At 37.5% G+C, this 27,135-nt stretch overlaps 1 long non-coding RNA gene across 2 annotated transcripts in view; it reads right to left on the bottom strand.

Annotated features, from left to right (window-relative positions):
- The window catches only part of LOC117803264, a 174,596-nt gene extending 164,137 nt beyond the window's left edge, over window positions 1–10,459 (bottom strand). For both annotated transcript variants that reach the window (XR_004626950.1, XR_004626949.1), the window contains exon 1: window positions 10,407–10,459. This is a non-coding gene — a long non-coding RNA (uncharacterized LOC117803264). The remainder of the gene's footprint in view (window positions 1–10,406) is intronic.
- Window positions 10,460–27,135: the final 16,676 nt, after the last annotated feature.

Genomic DNA, 27,135 nt, shown 5'->3' with positions numbered 1-27,135 from the left:
GGGCCCCAATTCTGGTCTCTGAACTTTATTTTCCTCCTCAGGAAACTGAGTGGGAAAATCTGTCAAATAAATCCGCAACATCTTGGGCTGAAAGGCACGAAAGCAATCAAAGATTGTAGAGGTCATAACAAAGAGGCAGAGGAAGCCACTAAAGCAGCTCCCACTCGCTAATTTAAGAAACAGTTTGAGCATCAATAGAAACAACTGGAAAGGCCTGAATAGATCTTACACATATATAAAATATGAGTCAGTAATTGTACCAAAAGAAAATTTTGTAAACACTCATTGGTCACCTTCAATAGTTACTAAGTTTCCCAAAAAAATTGATTTTAAAAAAGGAAAGGATTGGGGCGCCTGGGTGGCACAACGGTTAAGCGTCTGCCTTCGACTCAGGGTGTGATCCCGGCGTTATGGGATCGAGCCCCACATCAGGCTCCTCTGCTATGAGCCTGCTTCTTCCTCTCCCACTCCCCCTGCTTGCGTTCCCTCTCTCACTGGCTGTCTCTATTTCTGTCAAATAAATAAATAAAATCTTAAAAAAAAAAAAAGGAAAGGATTATGCATGATGTATTTTCCTTTTTCTGTGCATAGTTTATTTCATGCTATACACATTTCCAGGGTAACTGTTGTATAAAACCTGTTACTTCAACTTGAGACAACTCAGAAGGCCACCAAAGCTCTAAAAGCTCTCCATAGCATCAAGCATCATTGAGACTTCAGGTCAGTTTCTCCTTCTTCACCTTGCTCTTTATTCTGCCTTAGAGCACTCACTGATAAATGCCCTGGATGTTAATCTCCATCATATAGTTTGCTTCTCAAAGACCCAGCCTGTTGCAAGCAGTCATTGCCATGTGTGATCTAAGAAAGCAAATACTAAGGTAGGGTTATAGAGCTGAATCACCTGTTTTCCATTTGGCATGAAAACTAGTTCACTGATGGCAGGTGAATCACAGACTCTGGCACAAGGTAGCAGTGGAACTGGTAGTATTTTCACTGGTTTGGTGTACCGATGGAAGGAAATACATTTGCTGGTGCCATGTGTCAGACATTTGAGAAACATGGCAGAAATAGTAATGACAAGGAACAGAAGTGGGTGAGCTCAAGTGACACTCTAGGAAAAAAGATGAAATCTGAGAATGATTAATCTGCATTTAAAAGCTAAATGTAACAGCATAGGCCTCCCTGGTAATAGATGATAGATGATTGATAGATGATAGATGATGGATGGATGATGATAGATAGANGATGATTAATCTGCATTTAAAAGCTAAATGTAACAGCCATAGGCCTCCCTGGTAATAGATGATAGATGATTGATAGATGATAGATGATGGATGGATGATGATAGATAGATAGATAGATGATAGATAGATAGATAGATAGATAGATGATAGAGACACGTCTCATCTTCTGCAGGGGGAAGACAGAGGAAAAGGAAGCTGAAAACAAGGCCCATTAAAGTAGCCAAAATTCCAAAGATTAAAATCCAACCGACACAGCTCTGCACCACCAATGTCAGTTTTTTGTATGTGAGAGAATGTGATTGTCACATGTAGGGTGGGGATATCTAGCTTGTTGTACCTGGAAATTTTAAATTCCCTTCCAAAGATATTGTTTCCAAGAGCAATGCCTAATAAATGCCCTGCACGTCAATCTCCATCTCAATGTTTCCCTCACAGGGAAATCAACCTACAATAGTGACAAATTATTGATGAGTGTGAGAATTTTCTTTATCAAAGAATTCTAGCTAATAAATGCAGAAGGAATTGTAGATTTAGCAAATCACCAATGGTAGCCTCTAATGAAATTATCATTCTATCTATCCACCAACGTAACTGGTGACTAAAATCATTGTGTTAAAGTTTGATGGGGAAACTTTATCAGACTGGCAACACATTAACCCACTGATCAATCTTAATATCATTACAAATGAGACAACCTAATATTATATGCTCCTGATGTTATGGAATATGTTATGTTTATAGCAACATTTATGAAGTATTTTTTTCCAAAAGTTGAACCTGAATATAATCAAATATGTAAATTGCCAATTTACAGGAAATATGGGTAAAGAGAATTAAGTAAATATAAGCAGCCATATCCAGAATGTGAGAAATTCTTCAGGACAAATAAACCAATATCTTCAACAAATATATAACATTATAAAAGGGTGTTTAGAGGCATGTTAACCAAAAACAAAGCATGGCTTTTGCTTGGATCCCAATTCAAACAAACAGTTGTAAAAAGACATTTTTTTTAGATAAGTGAAGAAAATAGAACATGGACGGAGTAATAGATGATACATCATTCATTATTTGTAATGTTATTTGCAATCAAATATTACTAAGTAATGCTTTTTAAAAGTTGTTATCTAATAGAGATTTGTACTGACATATTTACATGTGAAATGATACAATATTTGGTATTTGCTTTGTAATAATCTAGGGAAAAACCACATAGATTGGAGAAAAAATAGAAAAAATAGATAAGAGATAAAATAAGAATGCAAAAACATTGGTAATTATTGAGCTGGTAATGGATAGGTAGGAATTCATTATGTTATTTCAATTTTAAAGTGTGTTTAAAATTTTTTAAAATAAAAAGTTTAAAAAATCATTTACATCTTTATGTTAGTTTATATGTAATACCAAATCAGTACATTCGATTAAGAACTCACGAGGTAATAAAGTTTAATGTTGGTAATTTGTGAAATATTAATCACTTGATGATAAGGTACTTTTAAAAAATGAATCAATGTTTTTGAGGAGAATTATGATAATCTTCATATTAAATCTTTAACAAATTGCTTATACATAAATTAACATATTCACAATTAATTAAGAATTGTTACCATGAATTACTAATTCCCCCAGAAAAGGCTAATTCCCTTTAATAATGCAATGATATTATTTGATTTTTAAAAAATGTCTGATAGAAATTTATTAGAATAAAAATTTACCCAAAGCAAGTTGCTTAATTTACATTTGATTATAAGCATAGTTTGGTGAAAAAGTTATCCCCAAACGTTTGTGTTTCAAAAAAATTTTTTTAAAGATTTCATTTGTTTATATATAGAGAGAGAGACAACAAGCAGGGAGGAGGGGCAGAGGGAGGGAGAGAGAGAGAGAGAGAGAGAAGCAGACTCCCTGCTGAGTAAGGAGCCTGACTCAGGGCTCTATCCCAGGACCTGGAGATCATGACCTGAGCCGAAAGCAGACGCTTAACCTACTGAGCCACCCAAGTGCCCCTTATTTCAAATATTTTTAATATTAGTTCATTATAGGAAGTTTTGTGATATTTTTTGTATAAACACTATTGATACTTTTTAATTTTTTTTAATCTAGGTGAGAAATTGTTAATAGATTGTTAAGAATCTAACCTATCAGTTTGGCATATTTTGATTTTTTTTGACTTTTGGCATTTTAGAGAGTATAATAATATAAAAATAATAATCAAAATATTAACTATCATTATGAAACAGATATTAAATAAAATTTAAAAATTTGCAAGAAGAATAAAATGTAAGAAAAATACTGAAAATGTTGCAAACCTACCCACAGGGCACCAAAGTTATCAATACCACAACACAATTTTTTAATCATCATCATTTCTACTTAATTGTTTTGTTCAACTTTAGGTCAAAATGCTTTGGGCTAAATTGCTATTAACCCAACTGCTTTCTGCTGGTCATACAACAACCACTTCATTTTGAAGATTATTGATTTTTAAATAGATACCTAGAACATGTCATTGATTAGGTGTTCTTCATGTAAATTAAATAAAAATAAAATTATTTCTAATGAACAAGGAAACTGTAGCCTCTAGAAATGTTGTTTCTGCTTGCAAGGTCAAACTCTGGAAATGGGTTAATCGGTTTGTATATATGATGTAATCTCTCTCTCTCTCTCTCTCTCTCTCCCTCTGTCTCAACCCCCCACTGACCCAATCTCTGACAACCACCACTAGAGTAACCAAGATTCATTTGGTCCCAGTCTCACTAAAGGAGTGACTCATGAGTATATTCCAAAGTCACCGATGAGGGAAGGTAAAACTAGATACAGCACTTTACTGCAAGAACCTAGGAGTGATGCTGTCACATTCACTATGTGTTGTGCGCTCTTTAAAAAATTTCCAGTACTATGTTGTGATATATAACTCATGTTTATAAATAGATGATAGACAGATAGATAGATAGATGATAGATAGATAGATAGATGATAGATAGATGATAGATAGATAGATGATAGATGATAGATAGATAGATAGATAGATAGATAGATAGATAGATAGATGATAGATAGATAATTTTCAGGCACAAATAATTTGTACTCCTAAGTTTGTTTGGTCAATGCACACATTCTTTAGTCCTTAGGATCCAAGAAGATCAAAGCATTAGACAAGTCCTTGGGTTGTTTTTTTTTAAAGATTTTATTTATTTATTTGTCAGAGAGAGAGAGAGAGAGCAAGTGAGCCCAAGCAGGGGAAGTGGCAGGCATAGCAGGCAGAACAAGCAGAGGGAGAAGCAGGGTCCCCACTGAGCAGGGAGCCTGGTGCGGGACTCAGTCCCAGGACCCTGGGATCATGACCTGAGCTGAAGGCAGTTGCTTAACCAATTGAGCCACCCAGGCGTCCCCAAGTCCATATTTCTCACCAAAGTTTCGTACTTTCATATTGACTGCAAACAATCCATGTTTGTAAAATAGAACTCTTATGATATCAGAGGCAGTTTTGCTTTTCTTTCAGTTTAGTACAAACATTCTAGGTTGTCTGAATCTAATTAACATGACAAACTGCCTTACAATCCTACTGTTCTCCTCATCAATACGTGAAAAATTATTTGGGGCAAAATACCAGAACTATTTTTAAATATCATTTATATTTTATATTCTATTTTTAATTTTGCTTAACACACATGCTTAGGATGCTTTTTGGGGAGAATGATTGGTTAGGAAAATGTGTAATAGAGTATTATCTGTCCATATATAACAACTAAAATAGATCATGTTGTATAACTCTTAATGTGATCTCTACTTTGTTTTTAAAAATCTAGGTAGTTCTGTATATAGACAACTTAAAAATATGAAAATGTATGTACCAAAAAAGTTCACAGTGATCATCTTTCTTTCTTTCTTTCTTTTTCTTTCTTTCTTTCTTTCTTTCTTTCTTTCTTTCTTTCTTTCTTTCTTNAGTTCACAGTGATCATCTTTCTTTCTTTCTTTCTTTCTTTCTTTCTTTCTTTCTTTCTTTCAGAGAGAGACAAAGAGAGAGCGCCTGATGGGGAAGAGCAGAGGGAGAGGGAGGGAGAATCTCAGGCAGACTCCCCACTGAGTGTGGAGACCCATGCAGGGCTCATCTCATGACCCTGAGATCATGATCTGAGCTAAAATCAAGAGTCCCACACTTAACTGAGTGAGCCACCCAGGCGCCCCCACAGTGATCATCTTTAAAGAGTAAGATTGCAGAAATACTCACTATTTTACGTATTTTTGTCTTTTGATTTTTTTTTATAATGTTAAATGTTAAATGAGATGCAGTATAAATATTCCTTTTAAAAGAATTTAATGTGTATGTGTATATATATTCTTATTTAATTAGATAAAGTATAAATATTTCTTTCAAAAAAAGGTTGCCATTGATAGTTTTGTAAATATTGGTAATCTGTTCTATCATCTTTTTCTACCAAAAAAATTTTTTAATTCTGTACCAAGCCATGAGTTTTCCAAAAATATGTTCCCTGACCATAAAGAACTTCTGTAAAATTAACCTTCATCTCTTAAGGATTTGTATAAAACATCCTTTACCTTAACTCCACTCAAGCAAGAGTATTTATTAAATTATTTTGTAAGGGCCATGAAATTGAATTGGGACTTGCTCTGTAAGGAAGTATATAGAAAGTCACAGGAGACCGGCCCACACTTTCTAATGAGAACTCATTTCAAAAACTACAGAAACCATAGTTAAAAATAATCAGAGAATTGAGGATGAAAAGAAATCTCAAGGGACATAATCCAAAAAGTGGTGAGCCCTTCCTGAGAAGCAAACCAAATCTGCTTTCTTCCCTGAAGGAACGTTGAGGAAAGAAGAGGAATCTACCATTGATTAGCATAAGAAGAAACTACCCAAAGTCTTAATTACCTCTTAATGACCATCTAAGGGATGGCAGGATGAATTAGAATCCCTAGGAGGCTTGACCTGGAAGCAAGTCTGTTCTGTCCACTCTTTTCCCATAAACCTTTACCATATGTAGACTTAAATCTGGGGACAGGAGTGATGAGAGACCGTCCTTGAGACACAGGGAGCCTTCCCTGAAAGAAGCAGCCCTCTGAAGACTGAGACAGGGCAAGAAAAATCCTTCCAAGGCATTTCAGGCTTCCAATGGATACAAGCAATTGTGTAGTGCAAGTTGGTACGGCGGCTTTGGAAAAGTGTGGAGGTTCCTCAAAAAGAAAAATAGAGCTACCCTATGACCCAGCCATTTCACTACTGGGTGTTTACCCCAAAGATACAGACATAGTGAAGAGAAGGGCCATATGCACCCCAATGTTCATAGCAGCATTGTCCACAATAGCTAAACTCTGGAAGGAGCTGAGATGCCCTTCAACAGACGAATAGATGAAGAAGACGTCTGTCATATATACAATGGAATATTACTCAGCCATCAGAAAGAACGATTACCGAACATTTGCAGCAACATGGATGGGACTGGAGGAGATTATGCTAAGTGAAATACGCCAAGCAGAAAAGACAATTATCATATGGTTTCACTCATTTGTGGAACATAAGGAATAGCAGGGAGATCAGTAAGAGAAGGAAGGGAAGAATGGGGGGTAAACAGAAGGGGGAATGAACCACGAGAGACTATGGACTCTGGGAAACAAACTGAAGGCTTGGGGGGGGGGATGGGCTAGGCTGGTGATGGGTATTAAGGAGGGCACGTATTGCATGGAGCACTGGGTGTTACATGCAAACAATAAATCATGGAACACTGCATCAAAAACCAATGATGTACTGTATGGTGACTAACATAACATAATAAAAAATTTAAAAAAAAAGCAGGGACTGTGAATATATAGCAAAAAGCACTGTGAGCTACTCAAAAAGCTACCAGCCAGATTTTGAAACAAAAAAAAAAAGAACTCCAGAGCTGCAGAAAATAGCAGTTGTCCGTATTTGTTCCCGAGTCAACACTCCATACATTTATAGACTGAAGACCAAAAGGAGGATGAAAGACACAGAATTTGCTAGTTATAAAACTTTAAAAAGTCATTGTTCTAGGTTCATAGAGGAGATGGGACCAGGAAGATCAGCACAGGACTAGAGGAGTTCCTATTTCTGTTAAGAGCCCCACTTGAGCTCCAGGGAACTGTTTAACCATTAGGGGGACCCCTCAGGTCACGAAGGCAGTATGACACTCTTTGACAGCCAACTTCAGTTTGGTGATCAATTCAGCCTGATCAGGCTCATTAAAGTCAATACTCAGATATAACAGGGAACTTTCACTGAAGTGAAAGTCATAATTGATCTCGTCATTTTAATATCAAATACAGTTAAAGTTTAACACATTAATTACATTTATCAATATATCCGATATTCTATCATATATTGCTAACTAATTAGTTCACATAAAATCCATTTCCCAGTTAGATTATAAATTCCTCACAGGCTAAGATTATGTTTTAATATTTTTCTGTGTCTACCAAAAGACTTAAGGCAGCCTAGATACATATGATTTAATTAATGAGTAATCAGCTATTCCATTTTGGTTTTGCCCAGGAAAAGTTAATCCCTTCCATCCACCCAAGGTTAGCCCATCCATCAATGAGATTGTGAGTTTGATATTAGCTCTGTAGAAGTATTTAATTCATTTTGAAATTTTTTTCCTGAGGACAAAGGATGAGTATTTGTTTTAAAAATAAGATAAAATTAGGAATACATGGGGCAGGAAGAAGACAGGGAAATGGTGGAGGAGGAAGAAGAAAATGAAGAAGAAGGAGAAAGAAGAGAAGGAGGGAATGGAGAAGAAGAAGAAATGTAGAAATGGCAATTACACAAAACCAGGAATTAAAAAAAAAAAAGGTGTCAATTTCATCCTCTAAATTCTTAGGCAAAAACATTTATTTCTTTGAATGACTTTTAAAAATTAGGATAAAGCTTGTCACTGTATTTATTGATTCTTTATATTAGTAATTACCCCAATTAAGATTTCTCCTTTGTGTTTCTAAACAAGAATAAAATTTATAATTTTTTTAAAGTACTATTTTATCCTCAATCCAATAGAGGCCATTCCATATACTGAATAAATTCCCATAACATAAATATGTACATAACATTCATCATACACTTGAAGATTACATGAAATAATATCAATATACATAAGAAGAAGAATTAAGCACCCAATGTATATATGGGAGACGAAAATGGGCCAGGCGAGGACAAGCTTCCAGAAGTCTGAAAACTCAACCTGGGTTCAAACACACAGACATGACAACCATGCTATCTGTAGTACTTCTAGTCCTGTGCTTAATAGTGTAAATTTTTTTTTAAAAAAGTATTACATAAACATATATTTCTTGGCCTTATCTGTTCTAGCAATAAAATATATGTATATAAATACATAGTATATGGAAACAGGCAGTAGATAAAAAGTATCAAAGTATATGATATGCTATCTGTTGATAAATATTAAGGAGAAGCATAAGGCAGGAAAAGTAGATAGAAATTATGGGGGGGAGGGGTCATTATTCTAAATTAGGTGGCCAGAGAGAGCCTCACTAAACAGGTGGTATTTGAGCTAAGATTTGAGTGATGAGGAAGGAAGCCATGTAAATATTTGGAGGAACAGCATTCCATGTAGAAAGAATAACATGAGCAGAAGTTCTGAGGGGAGAAGATGCCTAGTATGTTTGAGAAATAGCAGGGCGAGCAGTGTGCTGGAAGAGAGAGCGAGAGGACAGCAAAAGGTGATAAAGACATAGAGTTAAGGAGGGCGCAGGTGGACGGGGGCTTGCCCGTCCTTCTAATGACTGCTTTTACTCTTGGCGAAGTGAGAACGTTGGAGGTTTGTGACCAGAAAAGTGAAGTTATCTGTTTATGATGAATTATTTTTGTGGCTGGTGTGTTGCAGGGTCCATGCTGACGTGGAGAGACAAGTTAGGAAGCTGTAATTGCAACAGATGAGAGAGGATTGGTGGTTTGGTGGTTTGGACTAGGGGACTAGGGTGATAGCAAGAAGGGTTTGGATTCTTTTTTTTTTTAAGGTTTTTTTTGTTTTTGTTTTTTTAATTTGAGAGAGAAAGCACTCAGAGTGAGAGAGATAACAAGTTGGGGAGAGTGGCAGAGGGAGAGGGAAAAGCAGCTCCCTGCTCTGAGATCATGACCTGAGCCAAAGGCAGCCACTTAACCAACTGAGCCACACAAGCACCCCCCCTTTTTTTTTTTAAGAAATGTTTGGATTCTTGACTCTGCATCAAATTGTTTACTGTCCAAAAACAAAAATATTTTTTAAAACAAAAAGGAAAAGAAATCATTTGTTTTTTTAAATTTCAGCTTAGAACAATATGAGAGCTTTTAGCATCTATTTCTTTAAAGTCATTAAGATTAAATTTCATTCACAGTCCTTGGTACCATGTTTGAAACAGAGAAGATGCTCCAAAATATATCCTGAATTGAAGTGAATCAAATCAAGACATTATCAAAGAAAAAGAATGAATTTTAGTCTCATGCCTCTAACTGGTAAAGCCTGAAAGATCTTGCTCAATTTCCCAGCCAGACCTATTCCAAGTGTGGTCCCTGGACCACAGCATTAGCACAAGTGAGAACTTGTTGGCTATGCAAATCTCAGATGCCATTTACAGACCTCCTAGACCAGGAACTTGGGAGGTAGCCCAAGAATCCGTGTTTTAACAACCTTGCAGGTGATTCTCAGGAACACTGAAGTTTGAGAACTGCTCTCAACTACCCTCAAAAACAATTCGGTTACTTAGTTACTACCCAGAATGGGATCCTAGACTTAGAACCAGAGTTTTTTATTAAGGTATGTTTAAAACCAAAGACCACTAGATAATTTATGTAAAATAAAATCATGTGATTTAGAAATACATGTACGTACACGTACGTGTGTGTGTGTGTGTATAATCACCCCACGTATTCTTTCAAACTGGAAATCACCTGCTAACCCTGGATAACAAAGCTCTACCTGTGATCCTTTTTTTTTTTTTAAAGATTGTATTCATTTATTTGACAGAGAGACAGCCAGCGAGAGAGGGAACACAAGCAGGGGGAGTGGAAGAGGAAGAAACAGGCTCATAGTGGAGGAGCCTGATGTGGGGCTCGATCCCATAAAGCCAGGATCACGCCCTGAGCTGAAGGCAGACGCTTAACCGCTGTGCCACCCAGGTGCCCCATACCTGTGATCCTTGTTATTCCAGGACCTCTTGAACCTTTCCAGATACCCTTTACCCTAAGAAGCAAAAGACAGAAGCAGTGTTATTGGGAAGGCCTTGCTTTTTATCTCTTTCGAAGCAAGCTATTAAACAAAGTGAAACAACATAAGTAAGATTTGTTCATTTGCTTACTTGATTTTTTTAACCAGGAAAGGTGATCATTTATGGAGGCTTTGCTTTTCAACTCTTTCTGCATCCTGCTGGTCAGAATAACAAAGTAGAGAGGAAGTAGGTTTTGGGAGCTGACAGGTATTGGTTTGAAACCTAGTTCGCTTATGCTAGCTCTACAACCTTGGACAAGTTGCCTCATCTCTCTGAGTCCCTGTCCTTATTCAAAAAGTAAATGACACTATGATAATAGATTGGTATTTGATGAAAATGAAGTACTCAACAAATTTGTCTTCCCTTCCTCCATCTCTAATTTTCAATAATTTTTATTTCCAGACCCCTTTCTTAAACCCTAGAATGGACATAGAAAATAGCCTTCCCTCCACCCCATCCACAATGTGAGGCATTGAGGAAATACTGATTTGAGGAAGGGTGTAGCTCTAGTGTCTTTAATGCTGGATTTCCAGATGCACTTCCCTCAGAACCACCCATGGGGAAAAGGAAGAGAAACCACTTCCCACAGCTGGGGCTTTCCTCATTTCCAAAGCTGCAGAAGAAAAATCACAGTTCCCAGGGGAAGAACTGCCAGGGTTTCAGGCTCTCTTCTGCTACTGAGAGAGCATTTAAATAGCTCTTTCGACATGACAGGGCTGAAGGCTCCATGTTGATTGTCTGTAATCTATTACTTTAAATAGTCTTCTACAAAATAAAGAACATTAGTCATCTACATTCCATATTTCTACTTTCTCAACTTACATTTTGCTTGACTGATAAGAATAGAGGAGATAGAGGGAACAACTCTACTTCTTAATGGTTAGGCAACAAAGAGCCACTGGCAATTACATTCACTCTCAATAGAATTCATCAATGTGCTGTCTTGGGTCAGGATCAACTTTCTTACATGAACTACAGAAATCTGCTCTGTCTCTATCTTAGAACAGCTGTGAGTGGCAAAGCTCACAGTGGTCAAATACGTCACACAAGTTGGTATGTGGGAGGATGAATCCAACAATTAACTGTCAAAATTCTATGATTTTTTGTTGTTGTTGTTATCTCTTTGCACTGTTGACATTAAACTTCTAACATTCTCTACTTTGTGACTATATCAGGCTTAAAAAGTGAAGAACTATAGAAATTACAGTACAAAAGAAACTAGTTCAAAAGCCTTCTGATACTCCTATTGTGTGAGAAACACTCTTGTTTGAATAGCAAAATACTTCAGATCTCTAGTTCATTTAACACACATATTTTCCAAAGGGACAAAGAGGTCTGGGTTTGTATGTGTGTTGGTGGGTGGGTGGAGGGCAGGGGGTGATTGTGCATAGATCATGGGGCTTTGATAGATTAAAAAAAAAAGGAAGAGGAAGAAAAGAAAAAAATAGCTAACTTCATTTTACTTTCAGGCTAAATGAAATACAAAAATTAGACATCTGCATTTCTCTCTAAGTATTAGTATATAGGCACATAGAAAAAGTATTATCAAATTAGATGCCATCTAATTTTTTTAAAGACTTATTTATTTATTTATTTATTTGAGAGAGAGAGAAGGAGCAGAGGGAGAAGCAGACTCCCTGCTGATCATGACATGAGCGGAAGGCAGACACTTAACTGACTGAGCCACCCAGGTACCCCCACCCCCGGCCTTTTATTTTATTTTTTTTAAGATTTTATTTATTTATTTGAGAGCAAAAGAGAGATGCTAATTTTTTAAAAAACTTTTATTTATTAAGTAATTGCTACAACCAACATGGGGCTCAAACTCACGACCCTGAGATCAAGAGTCCCACGCTCTTCTGACTGATCCTATCTAATTTTAAACTATTTAAAGTTATAGAAAAAAAAATTTCTTGATATTTGTACCTTCTAAATTTTAAGAATTCTTCTTGCATTATAGGACAAAAAAAATTGAAGCAGGCATTAACAAAAGACTTTTTTTTTTTAATTTACTCTGCACAGGCTACTTTCAATATAAAGCAAGATGTTGACTGCCACTCATGATACCACTGTTTTCCCAACATCCACAAGGCAGGTAGCCTGGCTTCTGCACTGGTTCAGACCCTTCTCAGTATGAAAGTAGGATCACACACTCAACATCAAACCAATAAAAATAATCTCCTTTTCTACTAGCCTTTTCCTTCCACTTTCATCCCAGAGCCTACCATCAACTCAAGTTTTTTCATTATCATGAAACAGGAAACTTTTTTTTCTGTTTCTGAGTATTTTTCTTAATCACTAATAATTAATTCGTGTTTTGGCTACATGCTTACTAGTATAAATTAAAATATATGCTTCATGATTCCCAAAATAGGCTAAATAATAGGGTTGGGGCTGTTGTTAGTTGAGTTAATTCTATTTGGCAACAGTTTGGGCTTGATCAGCTTACAGAGATTTTTTTTTTCCTCCTCCAAGATTCCCGAAAACATTCTTAGTTTCCAAGAACAGACAAGTTTATTATTTCAGTCTGTGTTAGCACCTTGGAAACAAAAGAGATTTGTTATATCACCATTTATAAATACATTTAGCAACCACTATGCCAAGATTTACATTAGATTTTCTTTTATTGTAATTCCTACTGATATACATATGAGATGGATTGATTCCTGTGGACAACTAGGAAATAGCAACTAGATTACTTGACTTAAGTAAACTAAGCTCACAACTCAGTTTCAAGGGGGTGTATGTCTATAGCTAGATAGACTCTTGTAGAAACATACATGTGGCTATAGGTGGATATTTTACTATCTATAAAGGAAAAAACTATTTTATTGTTATTAACTTTTTCAATATTTAAGTTCTAAGGTTGTGAATTCACCCAAATATGCAAATGCAATGATTTTTATTAAGGCACTCAAAAAGGAATGAGATTTATATTTATTTTTTTCCTTTTTTAAAAGATTTTATTTATTTGTCAGAGAAAGAGAGACAGAGAGACAGAAAGAGCTCAAGCAGGGAGAGTGGCAGGCAGAGGGAGAAGCAGGCTCCCCACTGAGCAAGGAGTCCAAAGCAGGACTTATCCCAGGATCTGGGATTATGACCTAAGCGGAAGGCAGACTCTTAACCAACTGAGCCACCCAAGTGTCCCAGGAATGGGATTTATATTTATTGTCTATTATGTACTTGGTTTCATGCCAGGTGCTTTATATTTGTTATATCATTTAAAATTTCACAGTATTCTAAATCTAACCCTATAATTCAGAGTTGTTGTAAAGCTATTATATCACCAATCCAATTTTCTAAGGAAGAAAAGGCACCCAAACCAACAAGACCAGTTGGAAACACTAAGTTTAAGATAAAAAAAACAAAACAAAACAAATCAGAACACACTTTCTGCCTTAACCGTGTATTCTTGAACTCCAAATCCTTGTTTTTCATGCATAAACTGGGGATATTACGTGATATGTTAGTGAAGATTAAAAGACACAATGCAAAAAAGTAACTAGGAAATAGGGACTTGATGTCAGTTTACTCCCTGTAAGTTCTACTTCTTCCTCTCTCTCCTTTCTCCCTACGGCTTTCTCTCGTCTTACACTCTACTTCTGTCGGATAGTTAACTAAAGAATCAGAAAATGGTAAAACAGAAAGCAGCCTTAGTGACCATCAAGCGACCTCATTGAACAAATGAAGAGAATAATTTCCAGAATGTTTAAAGATATAAACACAGCTAAGCAGGGGCAAATTCAGTTTTAAAAAAACTCCAAATTCAATGTCTTTTCCCTTATTCTACCTAAAAGTACACAGCTTACTTAAAAATTAGTTAATGTGTTACCCTCTATCAAGCTCCATTACAAAGCTGTAATCATTAAGAAAGTATGGTACTGGCACAAAAACAGACGTATAGATCAATAGGCCCTCAACTCTATGGTTAGCTAATCTTAACAAAGCAGGGAAGAATACCCAATGGAAAAAGACAGTCTCGTCAACAAATGGTGTTGGGAAAATTGGACAGCCATATGCGGAAGAATGAAACTGGACCTTTTCCTTACACCTTATACAAAAATAGACTCCAAATGGACGAAAGACCTAAATGTGAAACAGGAATCCATCAAAATCCTAGAGGAGAACACAGGCAGTAACCTCTTTGACCTCGGCCACAGCAACTTCTTGCTAGACATATCTCCAAAGGCAAGGGAAAGAAACACAAAAATGAACTATTGGGACTTCATCAAGATAAAAAGCTTTTGCACAGCAAGGGAAACAGTCGACAAAACCAAAAGATAACCGACAGAATGGGAGAACATATTTGCAAATGACATATCAGATAAAGGGCTAGTATCCAAAATCTGGAAAGACCTTATCAAACTCAACACCCAAAGACAAATAATCCAATCAAGAAATGGGCAGAAGACAGGAACAGACACTTCTCCAAAGAAGACATACCAACGGCCAACAGACACATGAAAAAGCGCTCAGCATCGCTCGGCATCAGGGAAACACAAATCAAAACCACAATGAGATACTACCTCACACCAGTCAGAATGGCTAAAGTTAACAAGTCAGGAAACAACAGGTGTTGGCAAGGATGCAGAGAAAGGGGAACCCTCCTACACTTTTGGTGGGAATGCAAGCTGGTGCACCCACTCTGGCAAACAATATGGAGGTTCCTCAAAAAGTTAAAAATAGAGATACCTTATGACCCAGCAAATTGCACTACTGAGTATTTAACCCAAAGATATAAATGTAGTGATCCGAAGGGCACCTGCACCTCAATGTTTATAGCAGCAATGTCCACAATAGCCAAACTATGGAAAGAGCTCAGATGTCCATTGACAGATGAATGGATAAAGAAGATGTGGTGTGTATACACACATACACACACACACACACACACACACAATGGAATACTACTCAGCCACCAAAAAAATGAAATCTTGCCATTTGCAATGACACGGATGGAACTAGAGGGTATTATGCTAAATGAAATAAGTCAGTCAGAGAAAGACAACTATCATATGATCTCACTGATATGTGGAATTTAAGAAACAAGGCAGAAGATCATAGGGGAAGAGAGGAAAAAAATGAAAGACGAAACCAGAGAGGGAGACAAGCCATAAGATACTCTTGATCATAGGAAATAAACTGAGGGCTGCTGGAGGGGAGGGGGGTAGAGGGATGGGGTAACTGGGTGATGAACATGGGAGAGGGTATGGGTTGTAATGAGCACTGGGTATTATATAAGATTGATGAATCTCAGACCTGTACTCCTGAAACAAATAATATATTATATGTTAATTAATTGAATTTAAATAAAAAATAAATTTAGAAAAAATGTGTTACCCTCTATGTCCCCTCCAATTCTAAACTTCATCAAGAATTCTGAAACACTCATGTGTAATGCCATCTATGATTTCACAGTTCTATGTGCTTCAAAAATATAGAGAGAGACAGCATGCAATGGTGCCCATGTGTCCTGCTCAGTTTCAGACGAGTACTACCGGGCAGAAATCCTAACCCACTGTTGCTAGATATTTTTCAAGAACAGGTATATATCTCAATACTGATGTAAATTTTTTACCGTTTTTTAAAACATTAAGAAGGCTAAACAAACCACCTGTTATTGCTTTCTACAATAATGGAAAAAGTGAAGAAACAAGCATTCATAGCATCTTCCACACAGCTTACTATATAAGGTCTGCACTCAGTAAAGGAATTAGGGGAGAATAAACAATTCTTTTCCTTTTATTTTTCTCCTTCCACTTGCTTTCATCTTAAATTGGGTAAAAAGTGAGCCTTAATGAGACCGTTTTATCATATTTCCCTTTGTACTCTGAAGTTCACAGCTCCCGAATAAGAGCTTGGCAAACATCTGTCAATTGATTCATTGGTTGTGGGACTGCTATCTATTTCCTCTTCCTCCCATACACACCAATTCCATCCTTTTATTCCTTCTTCAAACATTTATCCAGTAAACATTCCCTGAACACCTGCAATCTTTCAGGCCTGTGCTGGAGATGATAAAGAAACAAGTAAGAAAGAGATTCTGCCTTCCAAGAACTCCAGGTCTAAAATAAGGGCATGCGTATGTAACAAAATAACTCTTTTGGAAAAAAAAAACACTTTTTGATGGTACATAAAAGTTGTATTGGAGATGATTCCCTTTAAAGTGGCATTCACTCTCCTTACTACCCACCACATCTCACATTGCCACAAAAGAGCTCAGAAACTTAAGAAAAAAAAAAAGTGCAGCTGTCAGTAATGATTAACACAACGGCGAGACATGGTGCCTGAGAACGGATATAGGTGGTTTTATAAGGACTCTGTGGTTGTGTGGGACACGCATGTTGAACAGAGACTGCAGACACTGCCCAAAACTTCCTTTTGCAGGGTGCGGATGTAAATGAGCCTCGCGTGGAAGTCTTTGCTTCCGGAATAGGAAGATTGACTAACCAGTGAAGCTCTGTATTACTCATTTCAGCAATCATTTGCTTTTCTTGATGCAACATATAAAACTCGTACAAGGTGCAGCAAAGGAACTTGGGTCACCCGCATTAATTTAGGACATGTTTCAGTTGACTGATGATGCAGATTCTATCTGTTAAAGTTTAAAACAAAGTCAAAGATACTGGCCTTAAACAGAATCTCAGATCAAAAATTACAATCATATGACAGTTGGGGGAAAATGATTCAGCAATTTTTATTTAAATTAAACTCCCAAAAATGATTCTAGAGGAAATTATATTCTGAATATCTACTATTTGCGTAGTACTCTTGTAGATGCTGGAGAGATAAGAAGACATGTAGAATATGCTTCTGGTCCTCAAAGAAGCTGCAGTCCCACTTGGGGAGGAAGCTTTAAGCATGTGTAAAAAAGAACAGCAAAACGAGGCAGCGCACAATATATTGTCAAATGACTGATGTTGGTAATAGGAGATAAGTACATAGTTAGATAACAGTAGCTATGAGTTAAAGCAATCTAGAAAAATTGTACTTGTATGTGAGCTTTGGAAAGGATAAAATGAAGAGTGAAGTGCTGTAAGGGAAAAGGGGGAGTGGAGGAAAGACATAGGAGGAAAGCTTTAGGAAACAGGGATTGGATTCGTTTGGCTGTGCAGAGGTACGCTGGGAGAAGAGTTGAGCCTGGGTTGAGAATGCAGGCTGAAATCAGACAGCAAGAGCATCAGTGCAAACCCAAGGAGTTCAGACCTCCTTCCCTAGGTCATGTTGAGCCATTGAATATTGCTCATCAAAGGAATGATGTGATAAACCTGGAGATTTTGTGCAGGGTTCTGACCAGGAGTCAGAGTCAGGACCAGGTATATTGGAAGAGGTGTGAGAGCCTTATTTGGGTCATAACTTGGCATTTCTTCAAATGAATATATTCTTTAAATCTCTTGTTCCATGTCTATTTGTTAAGCTGTGAAGAAACTTTCTGAGTGTAGATTACATGCCACTTAGTATTAAAAATAAATTTGTTACATTCACTGACTAGAACATCCCCACTGTTGTGGAATTTTCTGGTTCTCAAGTTAAAAATTGTTCCCCACATTTCAGAATTCATGTTTTACTTTGTTTCCCTCTGTGACTCCTTGTAACATTCAGATTATTGGCATGGGTTTTAAAATGTAGATAATAAAGCCAATGTAGTGCCCTGGTAAATGGTGCTATCGGGTACATTATTTATATTCAGAATTTCAGTGCACTCAGCTGTCTATCTAGAGTGACTGCCAGCTGACTGGCTTCAGAGCTGGTAGGTGGCCTTTTCTTGCACTGGGCCATGTCCTATGTATATACTAAAAACCAAGATGGATCAATGTAAGTGAGGACAATTATGTTCAATGTCCATTCTTGGAATTGGCTCTTTTGACAGGAGTAAAACCAAGATTTGTTTTGCCAATTATGAAAATTAGAAAACTCAGTGAACTGACACTTCATTTTGATTTATTACATAGATATTGCACCATCACATAGGTAACCAGGTAGCTGCCTAACCAGCCCGCCTCGCCACCTGAATACGATTAGGATCAACCAAACTTTGCCTCTTAACTGTTCAGTTTAATAAAGTCAGTTCTACAGTTCTAAAAGAATTGCCACACGTCTAGTCAGAAACCAGATGGGGCCATGCGCTGGAGTTCATATGTGCATGATCACAGACCCTAGTTCACCTAACGAGAGGGTTAAATTTGAGTATGTCATCTCTTCTATCTGGTCCAGAACTTAGTAAGTGTTTTCTGGGGTCATTTCCTCAATTCTTACTCTTATCTGCTAAAAAAGCAGGTCAGCATCAGAATACTCTTTTTTGGATTTAATATTAAATCACATGAATTTATCATATAACATTATTAGACTATAAAATTCAACATTGAACCATCTGAAGGGAAAAGAAATCCATACATAACAGCGTACTGTAATCTGTAGTGTGATCTGTGATCTTATTTTTAATGCAGATACTATAGTAGATCAAAGACCCTGAAAGACCCCTGCTCATTTCCTCATGACCGTGCCAGGAAAAAAAATTCTAAAAAATAAAATTTACAAAACAAAACTCTAAACAGAAATATTACTATAGGCTTTAGTAACATTGTGTTTTAGTAAGTATTTTAATCAATAATTATTTTTTTTAAAATATTTATTTATTTATTTATTTGAGAGCGTGAGAAAGAGAAAGACCATAAATGGGGAAAGGGGAAGAAGGAGAGGGAGGGAATCTCAAGCAGACTCCCCGTTGAGCATTGAGCCTGATGTGGGGCTCAATCCCACCACCCTGAGATCATGACCTGAGCCAAAATCAGGAGTCCAACGCTCAACCAACTGAGCCACCCATGCACCCCTTAATCAACAATCCTTATTGGAGGCCATAAAATATACAGAAATTACCATAATTAGAAATCTTACTTCTCTAAGAGAACTAAATAGAGACCTTCATAAATGACCTATAAAACTACTCTGTTTCAAAACTAATCATAGTGCATGTGTAGAATAACGTGATAAACAAGCTGGCAGAGGTTAACAATGCCATCTGAATGCTGTTCTGTCAGTTGTGAAGAACGCATTGGCCATTTGGTTCACATACACATCAGAGATGAATATGAGAAAACCCACATCACCACAGAAAGCATATACCTAGCCAATAGTTCAGGGGAGTGTCAGTAAGAAGTATTTCTCACAGCCTTGCAAGCTAATAGAAATATTAATTTACTCTGAACAAGTCCTCTCATTCTGTTATACTTTTCCATCCAAAGATTAAACTCTGGCCACATAATCCTAGGACATAGGAGAAGGGAAGCAATTTTTTCCCTAAAAAAGAGTATCCCTTAACTGCTTTATCTGAGGCCAATGGAAGCACCACACTGTGCAGGCTACTGTGAGCAGCCCCCAAATGTACTCTTCAATAAACAAGAAAAGTATATATGTTATGAATTTTCCCAAAACATAGTTCCATGTGAAGTTGGTGAGATAACAATCCTGAGATCCTTTCCTTGATTCTAAGGAAACAGAGACTATCCTGCTTTAGTGGGGTTGATTACCTTTTATATACAAAGTACTATGAAAGAATTCATGCTGGACTTGGAGATGTGCAGAAGCTGCCACTTGCTACCTGTGATATCCAGAAACAGTTTTCTAGATCTCAGCATTTTCATCTGCACGTTAAGGATAATGACATCTACCTTTCCAATAGAGTCACGAAATAAAATAGCATCCACCAAACAAACTAAAAAACAACACACACTCTCAAAGCTTTGTTGTTTAATCATCAATGTTTAAAAAAAATTCATCCATATAACATATGGATGTCCAAGTAGATTCTTTATTCATTCCTATATTTACTTATTAAAGGTTGTCAAAACTTACAAGGTGCTAAGAATGGTATTAGACATTGAATGCGGGTTAGTCATTAAATAAACAGAGTCAGACAGACAATAAATAAGCGAATACAGGCACACATATATATTTGTGAAAGTGTACTGTGTGTATATGCTTTTGCAAAAATTATAACTAAAATAGGTATACCACAGAGTAAGGGCTGAGTGAAGGTCGGGTCTGCCAAGGTGCTTAAAGAAGTTAGGAAAGTCTCTGAGGAAGTGACATTTCAGCCAACATTTGAAAGACAGGGAAGAGTGAATCAAACAAATGGGGGTGGGAGTGAAGAGGTGTGTTAACTGCGTGAATGGGTGACTTGGCACTGAGGAACATTTCAAAATTTACCACTTCAGAAGCAATGTTCAACAGCATGTGAACTAAGAGAGCCAGTAATTGTTACAGGAGACAAAATTAAATCTCACCTCTCGAGTTTCTTTGCTATTTCCTCTATTTACTTCCTGGGCATTAATAATCACTCAATATGTGTCTTTTGAGCTCTTACTGATGACTCTAGTGTTTTCCAAAGTATAACCATTATCTCCAGAGATAATTGGCTTTAAAAGAGATATATTCTGGGGCTACTTCCTGGAATTACTAAATCACACTATCTTGAGGAGGAGCCCTGGAATACGCATTGATAACAATTTTCTCAGGTGACTTTGGTGGGCAGTAGAATGTGAAAACTGCTAGACCAGGTGCGAAGCTAGGACAGACATTTTGTGTTCCCTGACATGAAGACTTCACAATATAGTCTGGGTAATAAGACTTATATTGAAAAGAACTAACACAATAATTTTATTAGGACACATGCCAAAACAGATGTAACCCAAAATGGCCGAGGAGCTCAGGTGTTGGAGAGCAAGGCAAATGCCAGTCTCTCAGCTGCAGTAGGTGAATGCCTTCCTATGATATGCCCTGTAAAGTGGCAGTGAGGCTAAAACTTCATGCATTATATGAGATTCATGAAGGAGCACTAGGACACTTAGCTCAAAGGCCAAGTGACATTTTAGAAGTTCTAATCAGTATTTCGGGAATATTTGTGCAGCAGAGTCTTGCCCAACATCTTCAACAGACAACCTGTGAAACAAGGATGCAGAGCAAAACACCAATGGACAGAGCACAGGGGTGCCAGGCCTGCATCTCAAACTCCACTGGAAAAGCTGATGTGAGAAAGGGGATCTGAATCACTGCAAACTCATCATCTAAAAATTCTGCCTGTCTATTGAGACCTTGTTCTCCCATTTCCACCAAACATAAATAAAACTTCATTTATGAAATCAGAATTGTTTACCCTTGAGGCAGCTCTAGGCTTGGAAAGGAGATAAGCTACATCTTGTACCAGTGAAGGCTTTGGCTCAGTATTTTTTTTTTTTTTTTTAGTAATCTCTACACCCACCATGGGGCTCAAACTCAGGACCCCAAGATCAAGAATCACATGCTCTTCCGACTGAGCCTGCCAGGCGCCCCTTTGGTTCAGTATTAAACAACATTATTGAACTGCCATTATCTACCTCTGGTTCCCAAATTGATGCCTAGATTGAGATACGTTCTTTCTCATTTTAATCTCCAAGGTCAGTTTGGACTTGGTTTGGAGTGGATTTTATGATCTCCAAGAACCACAATGCTCTTTACTCTTGCCTATGTTAATTAATCTTGGTTGACTTGACTTCAGGTCTTCAAATAATATTACCTTTTGGATGTTATGTTATAAAAGCAATCAATATTGGCAAAAGAGATGTTGACAAGCAAGTGCAGAACTGAAGAGAGGACAACCTGCCCCACTGCCTTCCCTCTTTCCCCATATTCTACTCTTGGTCCTCTAAGTAACTTGATAGCCCAGGATTTTGAGGCACTTTCTTAGGCATGTCTCCAACTGCCCTTCTGCTGATGCTTGTTCAAGTAAGGTTCTAGGGAGGTATGCTACTACCAACTTCCAGCACTACCAACATATATCCAAGTCAAAGAGTATGAATGAATTATTGAATACAGAGACTTGATATTCTTCTTTGGAAATGTTTTCAACAGCTGGTTTATTAGTGCACTGACATATACTACATACAACCACTGAAGTCATCATTTTTATGACTTTAAGCCTTTCAGTATGTTTCTCCAAAAGTCAGGAATGCCATTATCTCTCTGTTAAGACCCAGAAGAAAATATAGTTATGTGGCCTTTTCAAAAGGTCTTTACCTGTTCCTGCCACTGGTTCATAACAATGGGCTCAGAACCATATTTCTCAGAATGTTCACTGGTTAGCTGTATATGTTTATCTGTATATCCAGCACTTATGTAGTCAGGATATTAGACAGGGGCTTTGGATTCAGAAAGTTTGGGCTCCATCATTTACTTCCTGTGTGCCTTTAATAAAATCATTTAAACATGCTTGGTACTAGAATTTCCTTCTATATAATGTCATTAGTAATATCTATGTAAGTCTTGTTAGGAAAATTAAGTGAGAAAATTAATAAAGGTCTCATACAGTGCTAAGTCCAGATTAAGTGCTCAAAATATCAGCTAAGCTGGTTAAATCAGAATGACCAGTGTGCTGTTGCCATTGTCACTTGTGGCAGAATTCATGCCCATAGATAGCAATGGCTGTTTTTTTGTTTGTTTTTTGTTTTTATCATATACTGAAAAGAGTTCTCATTTCTCAAAAATTCCAGCCATGAAAAAATGAATATCTTTGTTCTGATTTCAGTGCCCTGAAAGCTCCCTGATAGAAGTGCAACATGACCTATAAACCCTCAAATCCTCAAAGTTCTACTGACTACCAATCAAAATACAGAATGTTCCCAATTCTTCCTCCTTATATTCCAGGCAGTTAGTGAGAAGGTGCTCGTAAAAAATAGTCGTTTCCCCTTACACAGACCCATTGACCTTTTCCCCTTTCTAAATGTGTTTCCCTCTTCAACATTTGAAGAACTATAATGTTTCATCTTTCCCACTGAATAGCCAGTCATTACGTAGACATGGTGTTATCTGAAATACTGGGAAAGAAGAGGACGGTAGAGAAAATTTCCCTGGGAAATACTATTCACATCACTAGTTTAGCTGGAACACTGTCGCTAGACTAAGGGATTGATCTACCTCTACTAGAGAAATTGGTATGTTTGAAACATTAAGATCCCAAGTAACAAGTGCATAGTTGGAACAACACTGGCAAGTGGTCATAATAAAAAATTTTAAGTAGAATAGTATTAGGACATTACTGTGGAAAGGCAAATTGAATTCCCTTCTCAAAAATTACCCTACAATTTTTAACACATGGACCATAGAGAGTGAGCAGTAAAAAATGTTTGAAAGTGTGGGGGTGCCTGAGTGGCACAGTCGGTTAAGGTCTGACTCTTGGTTTCAGCTCAGGTCATGATTTTAGAGTCCTGGGATTGAGCCCTGAGTCCAGCTGCATGCTCATCATGGAGTCTGCTTGAGATTCTCTCTCTCCTCTCCCTTTGCCCCTCTTTCTCTTTTTCTAAAATAAATAAAATCTTTAAAAAAAATGTTTGAAAGTGTGACCATGGATAAACTGCCTAAAATCTGGATTTTGAGCAATGACATGACAGCCAGAAGCCTTAACATTTAATTAAGAAAGAAAAAATTAATCATTGCAACTTAAATGAACATAGGATTTTGACTACTGGGAAAGACAGGAAAATATTAGCAGACAATGGAGAATCAGGATGAAAAAGAAAAGGGATCTTTTAGAAACTTAAACATGTTACCACACCTTGCTAATGATACTCATATTTCAAATTCCAGGTTTTTTTGAACAATTTTATTTATTTCTTTATTTGACGGAGGCATCGAGAGAAGGAACACAAGCAGGGAGAGTGGGAGAGGGAGAAGCAGGCTTCCTACTGAGCAGGGACCCTGATGTGGGGCTCGATCCTAGAATGCTGGGATCATGACCTGAGCTGAAGGCAGACGCTTAATGACTGAACCACTCAGGCGCCCCTCAAATTCCAGTGGTTAATTATCATTCTTTCTCTTACTTGATCTACCAGCTGCATTTAACTCATACAGACCTCCTCCTTATGAAAATATCTACTTTCTTCACTTGGTTTCAAGAGATCTCCCTCCCCACTCCTGTCCCCTGCTTCTTTACTGGATCACCTCCTTCTTTCCAATTTCTCAAAATTGAGGTTCTTCTCTATCTGCACTTTGAAGGCTCTCTAACTCAGTCCTATTTATGTGTTAATGTTCTCCAAGTTTATATCTCCAGCCCTCACTTCTCTCCTTAAGTCCAGACTCCTGCATCCAACTCTATTCAATCTCTTCTCTTGGATACCTAACGGGGCTTTTTAAAAATTTTTTTAAAAATTTTATTTGAGAGAGAGAAGCAGGAAGGGAGACAGGGAGGAAGAGAGAGAGACTTAAGCAGGCATCACGCTCATTTTTTTTTAAAGATTTTAATTATTTATTTGACAGAGATAGAGACATCCAGTGAGAGAGGGAACCCAAGCATGGGGAGTGGGAGAGGAAGAAGCAGGCTCCCAGCAGAGGAGCCTGATGTGGGACTCAATCCCAGAACGCCAGGATCATGCCCTCAGCTGAAGGCAGACGCTTAACAACTCTGCCACCCAGGCGCCCCAGGCATCACGCTCATTGTGGAGCCCAATACAGGGCTCAATCTCACAACCCTGAGATCATGAACTGAGCCAAAATCAAGAGTCTAATACTTAACTGACTGAGCCACCCAGGCGCTCCCTTAATGTGGCTTTGGTGATAAATTTAAATTTAAACGATAAATTAAACATTTATCAAGCTGAATACTTGATTTTCACCCACCTACCCAAACCTATTTCTCCTCCAATGCCTTCGCATGTCACTTAGTACCACCACTTCGCTGTTGCTCAGCCAAAAGCCTTAAAGTTACCCATGACTCTTCTCTTTCTCTCACACCCTACATCAAATTTCTTCAGCAAACCCTGGCCTCTCTATGTCCATTTAGTATTGCGAGGCTAGCTGTTCCTTATCACCTCCTCTTTGTCTAGTGTCCTAGCCCTAGGCCAAACATCACTTGCTTTCCCCTAGATTCCTGCAAATCCTCTCTCTGGTCTCTGTGCTTCCATGTTTACACCTCTTTCTCCCCATAAATCTATTCTCCAGTGCAAACAGGGTTTCTTTTGAAAATACAAATAAAATCCTATAATTTTCTTCCTTGGAAACATCTAGTGGCTTCCCATCTCGCTCACTCACAAACCCAAACTCTTTAGGTTGGCCTACAAGTTCTTTCATTATCTGGTCCTAGTAATAATCAATCCTTTAACCTGACTATGCTTTTCATCACCATCCATTACTTCATCATCTCCTGCCACAGAACCTTTCTACTTGCTGTTCTTTCTGTCCAGATGCAGGTCCCTGAAATCGTCCTTGCATTCTGACTTCTTTCATGCCCCTGTTCAAATGCCAGCCTTCCTGACACCTGCACCTTACTCTTCAACATTGTCCTCTACTCTTTTTTTTTTTTTTTAGAGAGAGAGAAAGCATAAGCAGGAATGGGGGGGCATGGCAGAGGGAGAAGGAGAGAGAGAATTTCGAGCAGGTTCCACGTCCAGGGAAGAATCTGACTTGGGGCTCAATCTCATGACCCTGAGATCATGACCTGAGCCAAAATCAACAGATGCTTAATGACTGAGCCACCCAGACACTCCTGTCCTCTACTTTTTAAAACCTCATGGCTCATATGTCACTGTAAGGCATTATATCATTTATTTATCTATTTGCTTATTGTCTGTCCCACCACTCCCACTAGAATGTAGGCTCCATGAGGGCAGGGACTTGTTTGTTCTGTTTTCTTCTATACTTCCAGTGTCTAGAATAATTTCCAGAACATGGTGGGAAACTAATAAATAGTATTTGAATAAAATAAATTACTAATTGAACATGGATAAAGTATTTCTTTAGTAAATTACACATGACTTATAATATGGATGCTGTCAATCTCAGTGAATTCTCTTGATTTTATAAAATCCCCAGCAAAAGTCCTACACAACTGGCTGGTGATAATGGACAAGGTTTTGGAGTTCACTTCTGTTTGTATGAACAACATAATACTTACATACAAATGCAAGTGTAACTTAAATCAACAGTAGCTAAACATGAACACTAACCAGCTCATTTTGAACTATAAATTAATAAAATATTATCAATAAATCTGAAGGATTTATTGCCAAAGAGCTTAAGAAACTAGACAAATACAAAGAAACCACACAAAGAAAAAGCAAATGATTAGTATTCACACATGTGGTAATCAGCCTAGGATCACAAAACCAAGGTAGGAAAAGATCAAGGCCAAATCATTTGATTCACCTCCACATGACCAACCTACACTGTTTCCACAGAAAATAGAGAACTTACAGGGGCCATCTATCGTCTTTCCTCTAGAGTTTTCAGAAGATGCTATGAGGTCTGCTCACTAAAATTTTCGGTGAATAGGTCCAGGAAGAAACATTTTGGAGGACTCACTGAATGACAACATAATGAATCCAGTCTTCCTCACATACCTTAAAAGGAATATAGGTGTTCTAAAAAAAAGTCATCCATAAATATCAAGTTCATTGTCCTTTAAAAATCCAGGAACTAAAAGATTCTCACCATTAGTCACTTTCACAAGCACTCTGTGCCATTTACTTCTGGTCAAGGATCAGGAGAATCATGAGATGATGGAAGGCAGATGCTCAGCTTCAATGACAAATACTGGGGATTTCTCAAGGACAATCCCCTTCTCTTGAGCAGCTTCAAGTGCATTTAAAAACTAGGTATATGCACAGAGATACACACACACACAAAT

Source organism: Ailuropoda melanoleuca, chromosome 8 (assembly GCF_002007445.2).
Source record: "Ailuropoda melanoleuca isolate Jingjing chromosome 8, ASM200744v2, whole genome shotgun sequence".
Lineage (NCBI taxonomy): Eukaryota > Metazoa > Chordata > Mammalia > Carnivora > Ursidae > Ailuropoda > Ailuropoda melanoleuca.
Note: the sequence above shows the minus strand (reverse complement) of the source record. Positions and strands in the feature narration are given on the sequence as shown.